Below are 22,239 nucleotides of genomic sequence, written 5' to 3' on the forward strand. Positions count from 1 at the left end.
TAGGGAATAGTTTGACAGTTTTGACGTTAGTGACAGTTGTCACGTGATTGTAGAGCATTATCTAGCTAAGCGGTTACGTGACAATTGCCAAAATTACTGTAATAAATCTAAAAACACGTTTTACTATTAAATACTGCAAGAAAACGTTTCTAAACGTTGATTTTTGCAACTTTAGAGCATAGTTTGACAGTTTTGACGTTAGTGACAATTGTCACGTGATTGTAGAACATTATTTAGCTAGACAGTCACGTGACAATTGCCAAAATAACTGTCATAAATCTCAAAAAATCGTTTTGTTTCGAAAACTGCGTTAAAGTGATCTTCTTGCAAATTCTAGTCAAATTTTGACATTATTGACAGACATCACGTGGTTTTAGAGGATAATTTGGAGTAAGAAAATGACGTTTTAATTAATTCAATAAACTGAAATAGTAATAATAAATTCCTTCCCGTAATACTAGTTAGAACTGGTGACTGACGTGTATTAAGAAATATTTATTGAAGGATGTTAGGACTGACTCAAATGCAATTTTTATCATTTCTAGTAAAGCATATGGGCATAAATTAATAAAAATTGATTCGGCAGGTTTGACAAAACACGTACGTACTTTTAGTTCACACAATTTTAGATAAACAAACCGTAAAAAATGTCAATATTTGAAGAATGAAGTTTACTTATAATGATATCCCTGTAACATTAAGTCTTTATGGATCTTTATTTATAATTCAACGCCTTTATTTTTGTTAATTATTTCATTTCACAAAAAAAAACACAAATGCCTATCATATTCTCCTGGATTATGCCTTATAAAATCGTTCGTTGCGAGCGATATAGCGCTAGGAATTTATAATCTAAATCAACACGAACACCTTTATTCAGAGCATAACTCCGTAGATCTTTGAAGTGAGTTAATAAAAGTGCGCAAGTGAACTCGGTTTTTCGCATTTTCCATCCCGTAAACACATTCTAAACGTCCGCGTTCGGATTAAGCATAACTCGGGAGGTTATTGTGCAAGCGGAAATGCGCGTTATTGGCAATAAAACTTTGAATCAGGGTTTATGTTGTTTGCCGAACGCGCGCATTATAAAACTTGGGGAGAGCGGTTTCAAATAACTGTTAAAGGACCATGAAAAAATTTCATTACCGGTCATAATGGTGCCGACGTGTTCACTTGGTAATGCGGTTTTGAAAAACAAATTTGCGGTTGTTGCGTTATCCTGAATAGAGTTGTCAAAATGAAATTGTAATATTCGCTTAAAGTCAGAGTTACTGTTATTTTTATTTGGAAAAATACACTATAAAGTAAAAATTACTAGAATTTAAATGAAAGTTGTGTTATTCAGGGAATTTGTAGGTGACGGAAATCTGGAAAAGCGAAAAAAATATGAAACATTTTACTGATAAACCCAAAGAAATTGAACATAAATAAAAGGAAATAAATAGATAAGCAAAGAAAGCATTTAAAACTGTCTAAAAATTCATAGAAACGTAGAATTTTCATTGAATCAGAACAGTTTACTACTGGCAAAAGTGCTGTCACCAATAAAATTCCGTTTTTTGGTAGTAAAAAAATATTTTTACCCTAGTTTGGTGGTGCTCAATAAAACTTTTAACAGCCTCAATTAAACGACATTAAGCGTCCGCATGTAAAACGTTCCAACAAACCGCACAGTTGGGAGTTGTGCAAACGTGTCGTAACATTCAACCGTGTCGCTTGTGTAAATGGGGCATTAAGTTGTTTATGAATAGGACAGTATCACTCTATTTTCTAACCTTACACGGTAAATGCCAGTCAATCATGTGACTCATTTTCAGGCATGTCATCGCATTTTCATAAATTTCGGGCCATACTCAAAACTGGGCCTCTACGAAAGGTCCAGTTTAAGATTCATCCAGTTCTGAAGCAGTCGCCGGCCAAACTTGTTAATTTAGAGACAATCAAAAGGCTACCCAAACTCACTGAACGGATCGTTGAAAATCCAGGACAGCAGGAACATGTCCGCAAACAGGCTAAACGAATTCAAAAAACAATTAGCATGATTCAGTTAAGAACCAAACGTAGAAATGAATTCCGTAAAGTGACCGATTATCCCGATGATTTAATGTAATCAAATATGGACTAACAACCTAATAAAGTTTTCATCTCATTCGTTTTACGTGGTTTTAATCCATCAGAATCTTTCTTTGTGATTAGGGTCCCCAAATTTTTGTCCTGGACTTATTATATTTTAAAAACGAAGGGGGCCGCCGATATTAAATTTCCAAGATTAAGGTTGTAATAAAGCTATTTTTGGATACTTCTGAAAATTGCTTTGTTGTCCTTTAATACTTAAAAGGTTTTACTTATTAAACCAAGTTATGCGGTAAAAAAAAAATCTTCAATGAAATCAGAATTTTAATTAAGGTAATTTTTTTTTCAGGTTAGTATGGTGAGCCGTTGGACGAATGGCATTGCACAGATAAGAAATAATAAAATATCCATAAAAGATTCTTTGAAAATACGCTAATAAGGGTAAGTAAGATTGAAATGTTAGAGAGATATGGCAACATCTTTTAGGGTCTGTTTTAGGGTATTTCCTACATATTTTGGTTATAGGTTAACCGTCAGTTTGGCAACGTTGGAATACTCTAACAATAGTTTGTTTTTTGTAAATGGTTTATTTGACAATATTGCAACAAGTTTGTTCTAAATTGCAAAATAATCAGTTTGGCAAAGTCTGCAGTTCGGCAACTTTGGAAAAGTGAGAATATAATTTATTTTTTTGGAAAACAGTTGATAATGTTAACGTAGGCATTATACAGGTGGTCGTCCGAAAACTACATCGAACAATGGAAAAAGAGCAAATAAAAAAATTGGAAAATTTTGCTACTCACTAAAGTCACAATTTTGACAGGTCGTAGACCCTTTTTTTGAACTCTTTTTTTGAACGCTATAGAGAATAGTATACAGTGCGTTTTTTTTAACGCGCAACATAGGATTTTACGTATTAAATTTTTAAGCAGATGTCAGACCATGTTATTTTGGAACTACAAGTATAAAACTTGACGGGTGGCTGTTTCGTACCCTGAAGCTCAAGTAAGTTTACCAATTTGGCCTAAAAAGTGATTAAAAACTTGCAAAAAATAATCTTTTTTCGAAAAGATTTTATCTTTCCATACTCCCTGTATGTATGATAGGGGTGCTTGTTGTTGTTGATACTGGCACGGCAGGTAGCAGGTAAAATTTGGCGTAGAAAGTAAAACAGGGTGATCAAAATGCGAATATTAACTTTATATCAAGAAAGTTAAGAACAAAAGAAGTATTTTTATAAATGAATTGTTTAAAGTGACCTCCGTATGAAGCCAAACAATCATAAATGCCCTTTTGACGTTCAAAAGATGTCGGGTCGTGATGCAGTCAAAATATGTCACTCTACCTGCTACCTGTCCTGCCAGTATTAAAAACAACAATGCATACAGCGAGTATGAAACGATAAAATCTTTTCGAAAAAAAAATGATTTTTTGCCAGTTTTTAATCACTTTTTAGACCAAATTGGTAAACTTACTTTAAGCTTCAGGGTACTAAAAACACACCCGTCAAGTTTTAGACCTGTAGTTCCAAAATAACATGGTTTAACAGGGGTTTAAAAATTTAGCATGTAAAATCCTATGTTGCGCGTTAAAAAAAAAACGCACTGTATACCACAAAACGAGTCAAAAATTGCATTTATAGAATATTGAATGACTTTAAAACCCTAATATTTCATATTTCTTTTACGAAACATTTGTGACAAAAACGTCTGTTAGTAGAAAACACTGTTACAACAACACGCATCACAATGAAGAAAAACTCATAAGTATACAAGTACTTAAGTTAGCAAATTTACAATTTATGATTATAGGAAAACTGTTACAATAGTTACACTTTTGTAGTTTTTGTGTCATTACAGTAAATCATCAACATCACAGTTAATGAAGTTAGGAAAGTAAGCTTTATAAGGAGCTTAATGTTAATTTGACAAATTGGAATAATAATATAAGGAATAAGAATAAAGAAGCAGTATTTAATAAACAAAGACTATATTATGTACCAAATAAAAATTGGTCAATTTGAATACTTAACATATTTAAATTTTAAATTCCAAAAAGTCAAAAAAAAAATATAAATTTATATAAATTTTTTAAACTTGCAGAAAATCAAAATGTTTACTCAAAGTTTGCATTCATACAAAGAAGTCTAAAAACACGATAAAAAAATAATCAAAAAATCAAATTTTAATCGAATTAAAGAATAACGGGATTGTCGTATCCCTTACTATTATGTTCACCAAATCTACAAACATGGACCTCATCGGTCTTAAATCAAGCGGTAAGCAGAGCCCTAAGGCGGAAAAAAACGAAGTCCACAAATTAAGGTTTTACTTCGATTACGAGCTTATGCAGGGTGTGAACTGGAAGGCAACCCGACGGCAATTACCAGAAACCAAAGACCTTTTATTTGCCTCGATGACCGGTCGTATCGTTTCTGCGATCAAAACCCTGCGGCTTGGACAAAAGCCAGCAGGAGCTGGCAAAATTAAGCCAAGATTTACTCGCGGGAGTTAGACTTATCCCATGGATCTCTGCAGTCTTATCGGACAGTTTTTTTAAATGTTTGCGGTATAATTACGTCCCTTAATCATAGATTACAATTTTGCTTTATGTTAGTCTGTTAAGAAAATTCGCTTTATGAAAATATGAATAATTTTTTTTTTGCGTAAAAGCTTATTACTGTGAAGATACAAAGGTTGATGTAAAGTGGTTTGAGAATAGTTCAGAAAGGAATTAAATGTGTAAACCAGTGATTTGCTTCGAATTTTCTGTGGATTCCAAAGGTTTACTTAAAAGTATTACTGTTTATTAAAGAAAAACTCTTGAAGATTTTTTCTGGCATCTTTTCTGTTTTATTTCTACTCTAAAAGTAAAAACTTCAAAATTATTCAAGCATTTTTCTTCAAATACAATTGCCTAAATTTAAAATGAATAGGTTCCACACTTTTGACGTGCTCCGTAAGTTATGACCTTTGGATCATATGGACTTTGAGTTTTTAACACTTTTTTACTAAACTGAAGTTCAATATTTTATAATTTTTCCGACAAATTTGTTTATGGCTCGAACGAATTATCAAACTTGTTGTTTTGTCTGTTGACAACACTTGAAAAAAAAAACATAGTTTACTATTTTCTTTTTGTCATGTCAAATTTTTATTTTGCTCCAATGAACAGCAAAGGGTATATTTATACCAAAGAATCTTAAATTAGGTGAATCAGGCGCAAAAAAAGTTTACTTTAATTTTTTAATTTTTAAAAAAAATTGAAAGAATGTTTTTTCTCAACTACTTTTTGAGATATAGTATCTCGGTAACATGAAGAACTAGAGAGACGAGTTTTGGCTCATTTTGTAGTATTTTTTATCCTTTTTCTAATGGCGATTTAGCGAAATTGATTCGAGTTCAAATAAAAAACATGAAAACTTATAAAATGACAGTTTTGATAAAAAGTGTGCAATTTTGGCAAAATTTTGAATAAAGGACCTTAAATTAGGTGAAATAACCACTTTGAACCTTTCGAAAATTGACAAAATCTATAAGAGGGTTAAATATTTCATTTCCTTTCACTTAAGTATCAAAAAGTTTCAATTACAGCCAAAATAACATTATGGTTCAAATTTGCTTGAAATAAGTCACTATTTTAATGGGTTTTGTTGTAACAATAGTTTGAAGCAAGACCCAAATTACATAATTTTTGTTCTAAATAAATGAAGACATTAAACAATTTTTCAAGGAGAATTTTCACGTTTTTGACACATCTGTTTCCTCCAGGTCCCAGAATGCTTTAATTACAAAAAAAAAAACAATCAATTCCATTACGGTTCTTTTTGATTTAAAACTTTTGATAATCCTCTTAAGAGATATTATTTAACATCATCTCACGCACGTCACATGTCAGTTGTCAAACAAACCACAACAAAAGCTATCTACAAAAGAGGCAAATAATTAGATCGGGATCCGTTCTAATTTCATTCAAATTTGAATATGGCGCGGCCCGAAGCGATAAAAGGTTTTATCATCAGGACTTTTTTATGCTGCGGTCGGAAATTAATTTAAGGCTTAATCCCAACTTTTCGGGGGTCCGTTTGAGTGAATTCGTTTTATAAAGGGCGATTTGTTGGATGCGGTCGTTAAGGGTTTGCCCGCTGTCAGACCTTCCGGACCGACCGCAACTACGGCCCTAGTGGCCGGTGAAAAATGGCGTCCAATGCGTTTTTGGTCATCAGCACCGTCCCTTTTAAACTTGTTGTTCTAGCAGGTGTTAAGCCTGCAAATTTGCCCGGCGTCGATTAAAACGTCGGCCTGTTAACACCTCGTAGATAATCCAGTTATTGCTTTTTCACTGATTTCTTATTACAAGTAAGAAAATTTGCATTGTTGCCATAGTGTAGGAAAAAATGAAATTAACTTTAGTTAAGATTATTTTCAATAAGAGAGAAGGGTGAAATAAACATCTGTGATTATCGTTTAATTCGGATCAGAATTATTAATTCTTCAAATTAAGAGGTTTGGGATATAATTTCTAAATCCAACCAATGAAATAAGCGACGAAATCTTAGGTGAAATATAAAACGTATTTAAATTCAGTTAATAAAATACTTCAATTATATAAAAACCCATTACGCATTGTTATTTCGACAATACAAATTTTAATTTCAGTTTTAGTGCTGCTTTTCTTAAAAATAGGGGGCTTAGGTTAGGTTGGAATTAAATAGAACTCAAAAATGGTATGAAATTATCTGTTACCTACGAAATACTAAGACTATATCCAATCTAGACCAGATGAGCAAAAGAAACAAAATCAATACTTTTTTCTTTCTTCTTCTGTTACTTGTTTTCAGTTCTATTAACATCAGACAGTAGCTAGGTCAAATCAACTTGATAAGGTTTTTTGTTGTAATTTATATTAGCACACACTGATATCAAAATATGTGACGTCATCATAAAGGAGTTTGATTTTCCATATAAATTACAACCTCAATGGATTTGGGTGGCATTCAAGTACAAAAATCGAACGCCATATGTCAGCCATTGATAAACCTGGAAAGGCCATTGAAAAGCTAATAGATCATTGCAATATGGCGCATTCAAAGACCAACGTACCACATTCGTCTCTGTTTGGCTGCTGAACAATACCAGGCCGCACTTGTGCACGTCACCTGTATAAATCCTGACAAAAAAACTTTTGGAAAAAAGCCTTTACTGTTTATTTGCCAACCAGGAAAACCCATGAAAATATTATTTTACATATTTCACTGGCAAACAACGCTCGGTAATATTTCGACATATTTTCTACGTCACGTCTGAGATACTTGAACATTTTTCTGCGAATTCTTGTTAGGAGAACGCCCCGAGGCAATGTGGATGCGGGAGAGTGAGGCAAAGACTAACAGTATAAAGTTAGAATTTTACACTATCACGGTGGAATTTCCATACAGAAGCGTTTCGGAAAACTTTCCGTTGGAGAAACGATATATAGAGATTACGGTTTGCATACAAAGCGCTAAAATAATAGCCTGGCTATTTTCTCCAAATCGGCATAAAGGCGACACGATTTCAAATCTTACTCGATCAGGTGCTTCACAATCAAACGACTATCATATCCACACAAGTTATGACTTTCACTCAATGATTTTTATTCCCTTTAACCAAGCTGGAAAGTTGGTCTTTCCAACAATTTTACGTATAAGTCATAATATAGAAGTACGTAGACCATATTCTTAAAGAAACAGTCAATAATTAGCATCACTTAACAAAACAATAAATTACTGCACAATAATGCTGCAAATTAACGAATTCTTAAGGTTCTTATGAAGAATGAATGTAATTTAAGCTTTTGTTTACCATTCACTCCAAGACATCAGAAGTTTTCTGAGTCTTTAACTTAATTAAATTGGTTAACTCATCACTGAGGATGACATTTTAGGCCAGTTTGATGGATTTTAACAGTACTCCAGAAGTCTGGATCTTCCATTCTTTAAGAAACTCATCAGGATAGTCACCAGTCTCTGGTTTCGTTTAATGGGATTATACTCATTATATCATTCTTTAGGAACATTTCCAACTGTATTTCTAATATCTTCCTCATCACTAGTGTCATGGTCCTCATGCTCATCACTCACACTTAGTTTAGGTTCATTATCATCTTTCACTACATGTGCTAATCTGTCATTATCTGCTTTACCTTCTTAAGCAGAAGATGAAGCATAAAATAATACGACTTCTTCATCTAAAAATTTTTCTTCATGGAGTACAGAAAATCCATAACTTACGCAAAAATAAAGTTAACAAAAGAAAAGTTTTCGACATGACCATAGACAAGGCAATAAATCGGAAACTGGACCAGCATCGAGTTCGATAATTTGGTCGTCACTTTACAGCACTAAAAGCGAACAAACGCGTCTCCGTGTTCCTTCTTTTGATAAAAGATTAATCCGGCAAGGTCTGATCTCATTCTCACGAAACAGTAAATCCAGGATTGCAATAATGGCGAGAAAAAGCTGAAATCCACACACCCTTTCCGCCATTGTTAAGCGGAGTTAAGTGAAGCCATCCAGCCGAGTCTTTATGGCTTCCTGCATTGATTCCGGTCTATAAGATTCGGCCGTGAACGAACGATTCGGGAAATGTGCAAATGTTTTAAGAACGTTCCCGAAACTTTTATCGGACACGTTGATTGCGGTTAACAAGTGGAAAATATTTACTACAGGGAGGCAATTAAATGAAAGGGAAATTTTACGAACCATTTTCAATCCTCCCCCAAACCTTCAGCAAGTCTTTAAAACTCCGGACGTTTATTAAATCACTGTGAAACTTTAATGTAATTTACAGGAGCCGCCAGGAATTTATTATTTAATAAGGGTACCGTGGTAATGGGCGGGTCGCTGAATTATTATTTTAAATTTTCGGAAAACCTTGGGGTTATAAAAAGCAACTACCCTCAAATCAGCACCCTTTCAATATATGCGCTCGTTAAACCTCCCCTTAGAGTCCCTTTTTCTATCCAGTATCCAGTTGAACGAATGGACTGAACCTCCGATTCGAATCTGGGATTATCGTCTTTCTACAATGTTCCAGAAAAACTCCCAGAGAGATGCATCGATATTGTTACCGTCGACACCCCTGAAGTATAAAAGGAGACGGCATGAATGAAGAAGACATCATCATCGGAAAATCGACATCCTCGCTCAGTTAAGCCCTCAAAGATGTAATGCGGGATAAGTCGCCCAAGCAAAATCTAATTTGCTGCCACGAATTTTTCCGTAATCACTCTAGCTCTAGCTAGATCACTAATCTTTCTTTTGATGCCGCCACATCGTCGTTTTCTATTGAACCGAGGGGGGATTTAGCAAAATAGCAGATTATCGTTTCCTGAATTTTCCATCCTAGAGAACGTCAACAGAAACTTGCTCTCTATTAATGTATCTTATTTAATATATTCGTTTATCTGAATTTGCCATTTTTCTACTTCAAGCGTGGTATAAATGTGAATAAACGGCACAAAACTACCCCGTCAGCCGCCCACTTTGCATTTCTGCCACTCGAAACTAGGCGTGGCGTGAATTATTGCTCTTATTATTGCAAAGGCCATTGCGGCCATACAAGAATGATGATCCTCGAAATGAACTCTCTTAAGCGGTTTCGTATTCTTTCGCGGTGCCAGAGAAAAATCCATTCGTTCTGTATTTAATGGCCATAAAATAAACCCGAGTGAATAAATAAATTTATAATTTAGCTATTAACAATATTCAAACGTCAAATCAATCAATGTGTGAAATTAACGTTTTCAAACTAAAAAAACTTTTGTTTCTTAGTTGGTGCATTTTTTCGTATTAAGTAGGGTCTATTTCTAACAGTATATGTGCAAATTTTAGCAAATACTTGTAGTGTCTAAAATATTGGTAAAAAAATAACATTAAATAACTGATAATCAATTTTTTTTTTTTTTTTTATTTTGTCGGCAATCCAAAATAACGGTAAATTTAAATAAAGATTTCTGTTCAAAAAACGAGCACTTTAGTTTAGTTATACAGGGTGTCCTTAAAATGTGCTAAAAAAAATGCTGCCACAATTTCTTGAGGCTTAAATATCACAATCTAACCCTACTTATTTTAGTCCAAAACTCGGTCCAAAAGTGGCTGATTTAGTCAAAGTAGCAAAAACACAATTTAGTTTTAATTTCTTGTAATTATTTTTTTTATAATTAGCGCATTTCTTTAAAATTCGTCTGGGGGACATTTTGTAGGGTAAAATTTGATATAATTTTTATTGGCAGATTTAGAAGGCGCTATGCAGGCGCCAACTTTTTTGAGACCCACTGTATTTAACAGGTTTATTTAGGGCTTTTGAGACATTTGAAAAAAAGTGCGGCGTTTTATTATTTATTAAGTAAAATAAGCACAAAAAAACATTTGAATTTTTTAGGAAGTTTTTCAAAGTAATTTTTGAAATTTAATATTTTGGAAAAGTGAAGAACAAAAAAGGCGAATTTTGGCTCATTTTTCAACCATTTGATAGAACAGGATAAAAATACATTTTTTTTTTTTTTTTCTTTCTCCATGGGTCTGTCGGCTGTCAGCTCCAGATAGCACGTAAGCCTAATGGCTTATTATACTGTCCCCATGTTTGTGGTACTTTAGTTACACCAGTCCATTATCCCTGTTTCCCGTAGGAGGTGAAGAAGGTCCTTGCTTGGTGCTCTTTGTATCTCTTTCAGTACTAACTTAGTTTTCCCGAAGATTGTTTGTCGCCTTTGACCAAGTGCTTCACATTCACATATGATGTGTTCAAACGTTTCGATTTCCTCCCCGCATAGTCTGCAGTCCAGGTTATCATCGAATAGTTCCATGGTGGACAGGTGTTGTCTCACAGGTCCATGCCCTGTGAGAAGCGCTGTTAGGTCTTTCAGTTCTTTCCTGCTGTACTTTAGCAGTTCTTGAGCCTTATTTTTATTTGGTCCTGCAATAGCTTGCTTCCCATGCTTATTTCCTGGGTACGTCTTCCAGCGTTCCAGGTGTTTTGTGTTGATCCATTCTCCAGTGACCCGTCTTGTTGAGCATCTAGGTATGCCTACAGATGGTTCTGGTCCAATCATGTTTGCATTTGAGCCTTGCCTGGCAAGTTCATCTGCTTTTTCATTTCCAGGAATGCCTGAGTGACCTGGTACCCATACAAGTTTTACCCTGTTATGTTCTGCCAGTTCCGTAATTCTCTGTAGACACTCATCTACCAGTCTTGACGATGTTTTGCACGTAAGCAGTGCTTTCAAGGCCGCCTGGCTATCAGTTATTATTAGAATTTGCTTATTTTTGTAAGTCCTTCTAATGTTTTCTTCTATGCACCATAACAGAGCATATATTTCCGTTTGAAAAACTGTGGCGTGTTTTCCTAGTGGTATGCTGATGCTTACCTTAGGTCTCTCGCCATAAACTCCTGCACCACTTCCCCTTTCCTGTTTAGATCCATCTGTGAACCATATTAGACAGTCCTGGGTCAGTTTTTTCGCATTATTTACCCAGAATTTTTGATCCAGTATTACCTCAAATTTCCTCTGAATGTGATATTTAGGACACATGTAATCCGATCTCATTTCAAGAATTGGATCCCTTACTGTGTTCCAAATTGATGTTGTACCTGTCGTTGTTATGTTCCCCGGCAGGTCAATCAAGTCCCGGAGCCTTTGGTAAGCAGATCTTGCCTCCCCTAAAATTATTAGGTCCAGTGGAGGCAGGTCTAATATAGCTTCCATGCTCGCAGTAGGAGTGGTTCTTATTGCACCAGTTATGCCTAGACAGGCCATTCGTTGAATCCTCTCTAGTTTGTGTATCGCAGTGTTTTGCATGACTTTTGGCCACCAGCTTACAGCTGGCGTAAGTTATTGCTGGTCTGATCACCCTGGTGTACACCCAGTGCACCATACCAGGTCTGAGACCCCATGTTTTTCCATACATTCGTCTAACCATTGCAAATGTGGTTACCGATTTGTTTATGACCTTTTCCAGATGCTGGTTCCAGGTTAGTTTTGAGTCTAGGATGACTCCTAAATACTTAACCTCTCCCTTGAATGTTAACTCTTCACCATGAAGATAAATTGGTCCAATTCCATCCAATTTTTTCCTTCTGGTAAATGAGACGATGGTGGCTTTTGTGGGGCTTATATTCAGCCCTTCACTTGCAGTCCATCTTGCTACAGTATTTAGGGCCATCTGCATCCTTTCCCGTACTGTACTTGTGAACTTCCCTTTCACCATGATAACTATGTCGTCGGCATATCCATTAACATGGAAGCCTTCCCTGCTCAGCTTATTGAGCAGTCCGTCAACGACAAGGTTCCATAGGATAGGCGATAGGTTACCACCCTGGGGACATCCTCCAGCTACTTGCACTGAAAGACTTTCACCCATGAGTGAAGAGTGTACCAATCTGTTTTTGAGCATGCCCTTGATCCACCTGCAGCAGGTGTCATCAAGTCCTCTTTCTATAAAAATACATTAGTTTTGCACTGAACATACGAAAAAAAACGAAATTACTCACAACACGACCACCTGAGTTTACACCATGAATTTATCCATGAAGTCATCTCCTGTAAAACCCACTTGGAGAAAGAAAATGACGATTTTAAGCACATTTTTGGAATGCCCATTGAATTTCCTATTCATTAACCTAAAATAACACTACAAAATTTGGTACAGTCAGGGAGAAAAGCGGTGTCAAAGTTTGAACTGCCAAAAACACCGTTAGAAAAGACAGTCAGGGACAAAATTGCCTGTAAAACTTACTTGGAGTAATAAAATGACTGTTTTAATAACATTTTTGGAATCCTCATTAAATTTCCTGTCCAATAACCTAAAAATAACACTACAAAATCTGGTACAGTCAGGAAGAAAAGCAGTGTCAAAGCTTGAATTGGCAGAAACACTGTTTGCAAGAACAGTCAATGACAAAATACTTTGTAAAACCCACATGGTGGAAGAAAATTACTGTTTTAAGCACATTTTTGGAATCTTCATTAAATTTCCTATTCATTAACCTAAAAAAAACACTATAAAATTTGGTACAGTCAGGGAGAAAAGCGGTGTCAAAATTTGAACTGCCAGAAACACCGTTAGAAAAGACAGTCAGGGACAAAATTGCCTGTAAAACTCACTTGGAGTAATAAAATGACTGTTTTAATAACATTTTTGGAATCCTCCTTAAACTTCCTGTCCAATAACCTAAAAATAATACTAAAAAATCTGGTACAGTCAGGAAGAAAAGCAGTGTCAAAGCTTGAATTGGCAGAAACACAGTTTGCAAGAACAGTCAATTACAAAATCGTGTGTAAAACGCACTTGGAGGAAGAAAATGACTGTTTTAAGGACATTTTTGGAATCTTCATTAAATGTCCTGTCCAATAACCTAAAAATAACACTACAAAATTTTGTACAGTCAGGGAGAAAGGCAGTCTCAAAGTTTGAATTGGCAGAAACACTGTTTGCAAGAACAGTCAAGGACAAAATCTCCTGTAAAATCCACTTGTAGGAAGAAAATTACTGTTTTAGGCACATTTTTGAAATCTTCATTAAATTTCCTATCCAATAACCTAAAAAAACACTACGAAATTTAGTACAGTCAAGTAGAAAAGATGTGTCAAAATTTGCACTGCCAGAAACACAGTTTGAAAAGACATCCCTCTGGGAATCAAATGACAGTTACAAAAAAAATAGGATTTTAACGCCCTGTATCTCAAAATTTTCAATGAATGTGAAGGGGCTCATTTTGTAGTATTTTTCGTGCTTTTCCCAATGCGTTTGAATGAAATTGGATTAATGTTGAATTAACCTACTTCAAAATACTATTTCTTGTACAATCAACACATACATTCCTAGTTAAATATAATAGTCCCAGTTAAAATTTATAACGTACAATTTGTTTTGTACTTCCGGGCGTTTACGCCCCTATTTGCGGGCGTAAAATATCACTTTTACACCCATGGGCTTAAAATTAAAAAAAAAACAAATTAAGCAAATAAAGCGAAACCCCGTGAAATAAAATCAACATACGGGATGACTAAAGTGATACTTACACCTTAAAAGTTAAAAATATAATTATTTAATTATTCCCGTTGTACAAACAATTTTGTTTGCACCTCTGGCGTAAACCACTTTTACGCCCTTGGTGCAAAAATAACTATTTTGTACTTCTGTGCGTAATAGACCACTTTTACACTCTCATTTCCGAGAGTAAAATAGTACTTTTACGCCCGTGGAACTAAAAGTGCCACTTTTACGCCATCAGGGCTAAAAATAACTATTGTCTTGGCAACGTTAAACTATTCTGCTTGCTATTGAAATTTAACAATGACACTATGAAATAAAGTAACACATTCAAATTACCTTAGAAAATAAAGAAAGTCAAAACTTAAAAGCAAAATAACTCTCAATTTTCTGTCTGGCTAAAAAATGAGTTTGAACCTCTGGCGTAAAACATGTTTACGCCCGCAGGTAATTGCGTGAAACTCCCTTGATACAAAAAAAAAACTATATCAGTTATTTTAAATATGCTTGCTCCAGTTTACTGTCCATGTTCCCTAAAATAGGCAATGTACGACCCCAATTCCACTGATATTGGACCCATTGTTTATTTGTTTAGGACCGAACTAACAAAGACAAACACGATGCATTGATAACCAAACAAACATCTGAAAGGCCCTTTGAACTGTTCGTCCTGATTTATTGTTTTAAAATCTTCCCCAATGTCAGTGGCGTGGTGTTTTACGGTATAGGATTATTGCCGGAAAATTTTAAATTTACGATCAAATTATGCGCGACGCTGAATTTTTAATAGGCGAGCTTTGATTATTTTGTTAACGGTTTTAAATAACGTTAAAATGATTCGTTCGAGGTTTCAGTGCGGCAAAATAAATAGAGAGGAAAATTAATTAAATTTTGATGCCACCTAATTTCGATTTTTGATGAATTTATGAAGTTTTTTTCCCTGTTATTGTGTTTTGTTTCGAACGTGCACCTTTTCCCTTTTGAAGTAAATTAAATTTCACGCTTTCTTTTCTGTAAAGGTATAAAAAGGTTCAATTTTCAATTTATAGCCAGTTTTTCTAATATTCGCAAGACATCAAAATATTATGTTACGTTATTTACATAGTTCCCATATCAAGATCCGGGTAAACACGCTTGAAAATTTATTCCACTGTTAGCATTTCAAATATGTGCCCGCCGTGCAATATTTTATTTAAATATTTTTCTGTATGTGGCTTTTCCTTGGTAAATGTAACTTTAAACTTAGTGTTGGATAATTGTGTTGGAACCATGATTAACTAAACTGTTTGGCTAATCTCCAGCTACGTCAATACACTAACTAATTAATTAATATAGGGTTGTAAATCGACACAATCAATAATTTAGCGTTCCTCGTGTTGACTTACGAGATATTCAAATTATATCTGTATGCCGATATGTAACTAATTGGCTTCGTGTTATGCACGCCCTTTGAGTTTACAGCGCATAATCAAAAGGGCCCTAATCAACAATACTGTATGTAGCTTCACACAAATCGGTCGCAGTCGGAGCGGAAATTCACACTAAAAATTCGCGAATCTCTTTTTCAAAACATCTACGTGTGGAACTTTATCGAGGAAAGTTGCCGGTGTCTTTAGAATGCAAAAAAGTTCGTTTTCGGTCGTAAAGAAGGGAGCGCCGCAAACAACGTATTGTCAGAGGGCAAATTGAGGCAGCTTAGCGTCTCCCTTGGGAAAAACGGTTCTATGCGACCCAAACTGGCACGTGAATACCCTGCTAAGTTATTTGATAATGCTTTGAATTTCTCATTGCTAATAAACTCGGCAATTTAAAAAAAAATGTGGCAAACTAATTAATTACAATACAATCAACTATTTTTAGTTTGTAACATAACTGGAGTAGATAAGACTCTACCTTACATACATTTTATCTATCCACGTTGTCAATAGAGCAAATCTGTATTTATAAAGGACTTGACGTTCTAGCATGACGTATGAAGTCATCTCAGAGACCTCAGAATGTCAAATCTTAATGACGTCATTCATTGACTATGAGAAAAGACTGTGTGTTCTTTCGATTTTGGTAAATCAAAATACTTACTTAATCAAGTAGGTACATTTAGTTCTCTACGTGATTAAGTAGACTCTTGAATTATTTTGTAGCCCAAAAATTTCAAAACCGCCAAATTTGTTCTGAGATATTGACCGAACCCATTATATGACTGACTATGGATGTTCTAAAAATATATCAGCTATTCAGCTTTAGGTTGAAATGCAACAAATTTGCAGTGCATTTTTCTGTACTTTGAATATCCATGAAAAAATCTATTTTGTTCAAAATCAGTCTTTCAAACTGTCTCTCTTTTTTTTGTGTTTTTTTTTGTTTTATAAATTTGGCTGAAAAAATTGATTTACCCCATTTTTGATCAAAAACATGAATGAGTTGAAATGATTGAGATGGTTAATTGACCAGAAAATTCAAAAAAGGAGACGAACTGATAAAAGAAGATCTGTGGAATGAGCTAATATTTTATTAAGTATCCATTGTATTGTTACGATTTTCCCGTGGGTTCACACAAAGTCAGTTTAACTCAACAATTAATAACTTTATTAATACTTCAAAACACTCCGTACAATAATTAACACAGCTACTAAAAACACTACTACAATTCCACAACTATTTCACTATTTAAACTTTACCGCGTTCTCAAATTCACTACTACTCTACTACTACTTCACTTCCTGCCGTCGTCGACGCCGCTTCTTTTATATTCGCAAACCACGTTCTAGAATGACCGCGAAACGCTTCGCGGGTTGCCTTGACCATTCAAGAATCTTCCAGGTAGCGCTTCCTAACTGTGGCCTACTTTAATACGCGCCCGGCCAGATATTGCGGCGCATCGGTTTCATTCCGAAGCGAGCGCTCGTTAAGAAGTATCGAGCATAGTAGGCCCAGACCGTAACACTGCCCCCCTCTTAAAGCTGATCGTCCCGATCCGCTTCATCTAATCCCTGGTATTTCTTGAGTCTGTCCAGATGGACAATTTTCATCTTGCCTTTGGGGCTGCGTTGGACTCTGTACGCGACGTCATTTAACCTTTTTACCACATGGTAAGGTCCCTCCCAGTGTCGTTGCCATCTTTGACTTAATCCTTTGCTCCTCCTGGGTTGAAACATCCACACAGCATCACCTTTCTTATAATTGCCACCAGTTGGTCTGTGGTCCAGTGTCATCTTCATACGGTCGTTGTTTGGTTTCATCTTCTCTCTCTCAAGTTCCCGAATTGTGATGGATCCCTTCTGTAACGAACACTGGTCACACCGTTTACACCATTCCTCAACGTCCTTTCTGAAGTTAATCCAGTAAAATCGATCTCTTATTCTAGCCAAAGTCTGGTTTACTCCAAAGTGTCCTCCTCCGCGACTGTCATGTAGTTCTCGCAGCACATTCTCTTTGCAGGAATTGGGCACTATTGCTTGGTAAACAAAGCGTTTTCCGTCTGGACTTTCCCATTTGCGAGTAATTATGTCATCTCGCAGTCGAAGCGAATTCCACTGCAACCAGTAACCCCTTACTGTTGGTCCATATCTGGAAATCTGTTGCCAATCCGGTTTCAAATCCTTCTCCAACCATCTTCTGATTACTTTCAAATCAGAGTCTGAGCGCTGCTCTTTTATTATGTCTTCCTTAGAAACGCTGCTCTCCATTCTTCTTGTAGCCTCTTTATCTGTCACCTTCGTGATTTGACCAATCCTCCAACCATTATGAATTTGTCCTTTCCGGTACCTTAAATCACTATCAAAAGCTTGACGATCCTCTACATATCGCGGTAAATGTCTTTCCGGATTCTTCATTTCCTGCTCCTGGTTACGCCAGTTCTGCGGTGTCGGTAAACGAGACTGCTGTCTGCAATTCCATTGGTAATGTCCTATACGTCCACAAATATAACAAGTAATGTTTCTTTTAGCAGAGGAGTTCCGGTGATTTGTTCTAATGTCCTGAATTCGTCGGCACTGTGGGTTTGGAGAACAAGACAGCTGTCTGCAATTCCTTCTATAGTGTCCTTTGCGTCCACATCGATAACATTCCACTCTAGTGATCGGGCGTGATCGTTCTAATTGTGTGGACTGACTATTTCCTGATGCTGCCATTTGTTGCACTAATTGGCCGACCATTGATTCAATTTTATTTATTGATGTAGCAACATGATCGGCTGGCGGTACTCTTTCCTCTTGAATAGTCTCTGGCTGAAAGTCATTGCACGCAGCTTCAACTTCCAGCGCTCGAACCAGTAATTCGCTATTGTTGCTCCCTTTGAACATCTTCAGCCATTTCTTTACCTCCAGATCTCGAATCCCATCTACAAAATACTGTGCCACAAGTTCTTCTTGGATTTCATCCGGGACGGCTGGGTAAGCCAGATGCACAAGGCGACGAATTTCGGTTTCAAACTCTTCTAGATTTTCACCAGTTTTCTGCTGTCTTGCCATTAATTGCGTTCGATACAGTCCTTTCTTATGTTGATCCCCATAACGACGTTCTAATGCAGCTACTAATGCTTCATAGTTGCTTCGTTGGGCGATAGGCAGAGTCTGTAACAGCTCCAATGCAGGTCCACGTAATGCCACCACCAGTGCTATAGCCATTTCCTCGTTACTCCATCGATTTGCATTTGCAGCGGCCTCAAATTGGAGTTGGTACATTGCCCATGAAGTTTGACCGTCGTATGTGGGAGGCTTGATCTTGTTGAGCCCGTTTCCGGTGATCACTGTAGAGTTGACTCTTCTGCTGTCAATTTTCCGCTCTAAGTCGCGTAGCTTTATTTTGACATCAATCTGAATTTTATTAATGTCCTCCCGAACATCATTCTGAATTTTATTGAGACTATGGGTTACATACTCTTGGATTTCTGTCTTGGTCCCCGCTAGAACGTTCAATATTTCTACGTTACGCTTTTCATGCCGCTCTCTGTCTTCTTCTTTGTATTGTTGTCGAATTCTTTCTTCTTGTTGTCGAATCCTTTCTTGTTCTTCCTTGTTTCGTTTTCGAATCTTTTCTTGTTCTTCTTTGCCTTGTTGTCGAATTCTTTCTTCTTGTTGTCGAATCCTTTCTTCTTGTTGTCGAATTCTTTCTTCTTGTTGTCGAATCCTTTCTTGTTCTTCCTTTTCTTGTTGACGAATTCTTTCTTCTCGTTGTTTTTCCTTGTTTTGTTTTCGAATCTTTTCTAGATCTTCTTTGGCTTGTTTAAGCATAGCTTCAAATTGGGCCTCCATGTTTGCACTTCAACGTCTTGTTATTGGCATAAAATAAATTTAACACACCACTGTTCCGAAAATCTCTAGTCCGGTTCTGAACACAAGTCTCTAACCCGAAGTTTAGTTCCAATTCACGTCGCACTAAAGTCTGATCGCACTTCTGACACCAATTGTTACGATTTTCCCGTAGGTTCCCACAAAGTCAGTTTAACTCAACAATTAATAACTTTATTAATACTTCAAAACACTCCGTACAATAATTAACACAGCTACTAAAAACACTATTACAATTCCACAACTATTTCACTATTTAAACTTTACCGCGTTCTCAAATTCACTACTACTCTACTACTACTTCACTTCCTGCCGTCGTCGACGCCGCTTCTTTTATATTCGCAAACCACGTTCTAGAATGACCGCAAAACGCTTCGCGGGTTGCCTTGACCATTCAAGAATATTCCAGGTAGCGCTTCCTAACTGTGGCCTACTTTAATACGCGCCCGGCCAGATATTGCGGCGCATCGGTTTCATCCCGAAGCGAGCGCTCGTTAAGAAGTATCGAGCATAGTAGGCCCAGACCGTAACAGTATTAAGGATCGAGATCTCTTTTCAATTCTTTTTCTTTTAATCTAAGAAGAATCCAATTTATTTTACAGAAAATATATTTTTTGCAATATATTTTCTGATTTTCTGATCTTTAAATTTTTCCTTTTTTTAGTTTGCTAGAATATAATTCCAATTTCAATGACGAATGTTAAAAATGTTTTTATTTGCCGCTGAACCTCGATTAATTTTTATTAGTTTTTTGCTTCTAATTTGTATGCCAATTACATTCAGGTTGTTAATTATTAATTAAATTTATTTCAATAAATTTACAACAATAAACTCAATTAGTATTGAAAGTGTGTGGAGAAATGTATAACTAGTGTAACCTACAAAAACTAAAAATAATAATAGTGGGAGTGACTACGTTACCGAAACTTGTGAGTGACTCTATTAACTGTACAAAAAAAGGCAGTGTCTACAGTTTATTTAACAACTTTTATTGCATATTTCAACAGTAACTCACTTAAAATAATTATATCAACTAGTTTTAGCGTCTTTTCTTTCTTTGCTTCCTTTCCTTGGTGTTTTTTTTTCAATCTGCTTTTTTTTTCTGGAGACGTTTAGATTGTCGATTTTTCTATATCCAATTTGATAGTCTTCTTCTTTCTATTCGGTTTTAAATTATTTGGATTTTATTCTGGTAGCTTTTTTTTCTGCTTTTCTTATCTTTTTGTAATTCATCTCGTGTTTTAGCCTGGCAGAAATATAATTTTGGACGCAAGAATTATATAGTTTTACTTTACTTTACTTTACTTTAAAAAACAAATTTTTTTTCTTGTATTAGTGATAGATGAATGTTGAGAAAAATTTAATTTATAAAATAATTGCTATGACATACATAAAGCGATCAAAATACGTTAAAATAACCTGAGAAAATTGTCAAATGCATGCAGTTTGCGGTTTTGGTTTGGTAACAAACTAGTTTCAGCAAACGTGTTTCTGCGTTAAAAAAAATCCTCTATAAACGAAAGTGTGCCTCAGAAAACCAATTTGACAAACATTTTACAAATTTAGACTAACTAACGCGTTATTAGTAGCTCTGCAAACAAGACCAAACACGAATAACCAATAATAAGAGCAACAAAATGTATAAATCCATCTGAAATTCAGGTCAAAACTTGATGATTAACAGAAATGTTTCTTGCAATAGTTCGAATGCTACTTGATGGATATTTTTTAGTTTTAAGCAGTTTTCATCCGGAAATTATTGAGAAAATGATCTTACAAACAAATATTGGGGTAAAAAAGAAGCAAACTGAAAACTGCATTTTACTACTACTGTGCTGAGATTTAGACTGCACATTAGATTCCACCAAAACACGCTTTATATTAAAAATTTTAGTTTAATATTGACTTGACGTAAATTGATGACACTATTTCAAAGTGTCTTATCTCTAATGATAACTCTACATGTGCACCATTTATCAAAATCTCAGCATAGTGGGTATAGTTTGTGATTGGTAAAAAAATAAACATCTTTCAGCTTACTGCTTTTCACAAACTACGAACAGTGTTGTGATTTACGCAATTACTGCATCTGTGGACTTACCTTTACATAAAACAAATCATTATTAAAGTGTACTCACCATTATGTCATCATTCGCAAACTTCCACTAGGTTAACGAGCCTCAAGCAAACTCGATTCGTCACAAGCCATATCTAGATTACGAAATCTGAATTTAATGATGTCGTCCCATTAAAATCCGGGTCTTTGGAACCTAGTCGAATGATTTGCAAAACATGAGTGAATTAAGAAAACGGGGGGGTCGTTCCAGATTCATTGGTGAACGCATCCCTTGATAAATTACTAACCCCTCCGGGGGGGATTGTTCGCGTTCAGTCATTTCCGATAACTCGTCATGGTGACTTATTATGGATGGACCGGCTCGGCTTTTGTACCGCCTTCGTAAAGTATATTAATCTTCTTGCTGTTTTGGTGCAGTGCAGTCGGGCGTCGAATACAAAAGAGTTTTCTTACGTCATTATCATCTGCATTTAGCCGGAAGCTTCATTATCTTGAGGTGAACGATACCGGAGGCGTTATAATACATATCTGCCACAGTGTTTTTCCATAGAACATTAGCGTAATGGACTGGAAAGGACACACACACACACACACTCAACTTGCCAACGTAATTATCTGCGAACTAAATATGAGTAAATCCAATTAGAAGTTATTTTATTCGGTCGGCAACGTTATAACCGGATTAGTTGCGCTCGGGACGTGTTTATTCAGTGTCCGACTTCATCCTGTTGTCGCACCCAAATCAGCCTCGACGAAGATTCGTCAAG

The 22,239-nt window shown here is 35.8% G+C and overlaps 2 protein-coding genes across 3 annotated transcripts in view; one reads left to right on the forward strand and one right to left on the reverse strand.

Moving 5' to 3' along the window:
- Positions 1-22,239, reverse strand: part of Mnr (Membrane-bound Notch regulator) — a 90,359-nt gene that overhangs the window by 61,441 nt on the left and 6,679 nt on the right. The window lies entirely within an intron of this gene.
- The window catches only part of stg1 (stargazin-like protein), a 268,226-nt gene that overhangs the window by 37,480 nt on the left and 208,507 nt on the right, over positions 1-22,239 (forward strand). The gene's annotated exons all lie outside the window — the stretch shown is intronic.

Source organism: Ips typographus, linkage group LG1 (assembly GCF_016097725.1).
Source record: "Ips typographus isolate SLU linkage group LG1, UJ_Ityp_2.0, whole genome shotgun sequence".
NCBI classification, from domain to species: Eukaryota; Metazoa; Arthropoda; class Insecta; order Coleoptera; family Curculionidae; genus Ips; species Ips typographus.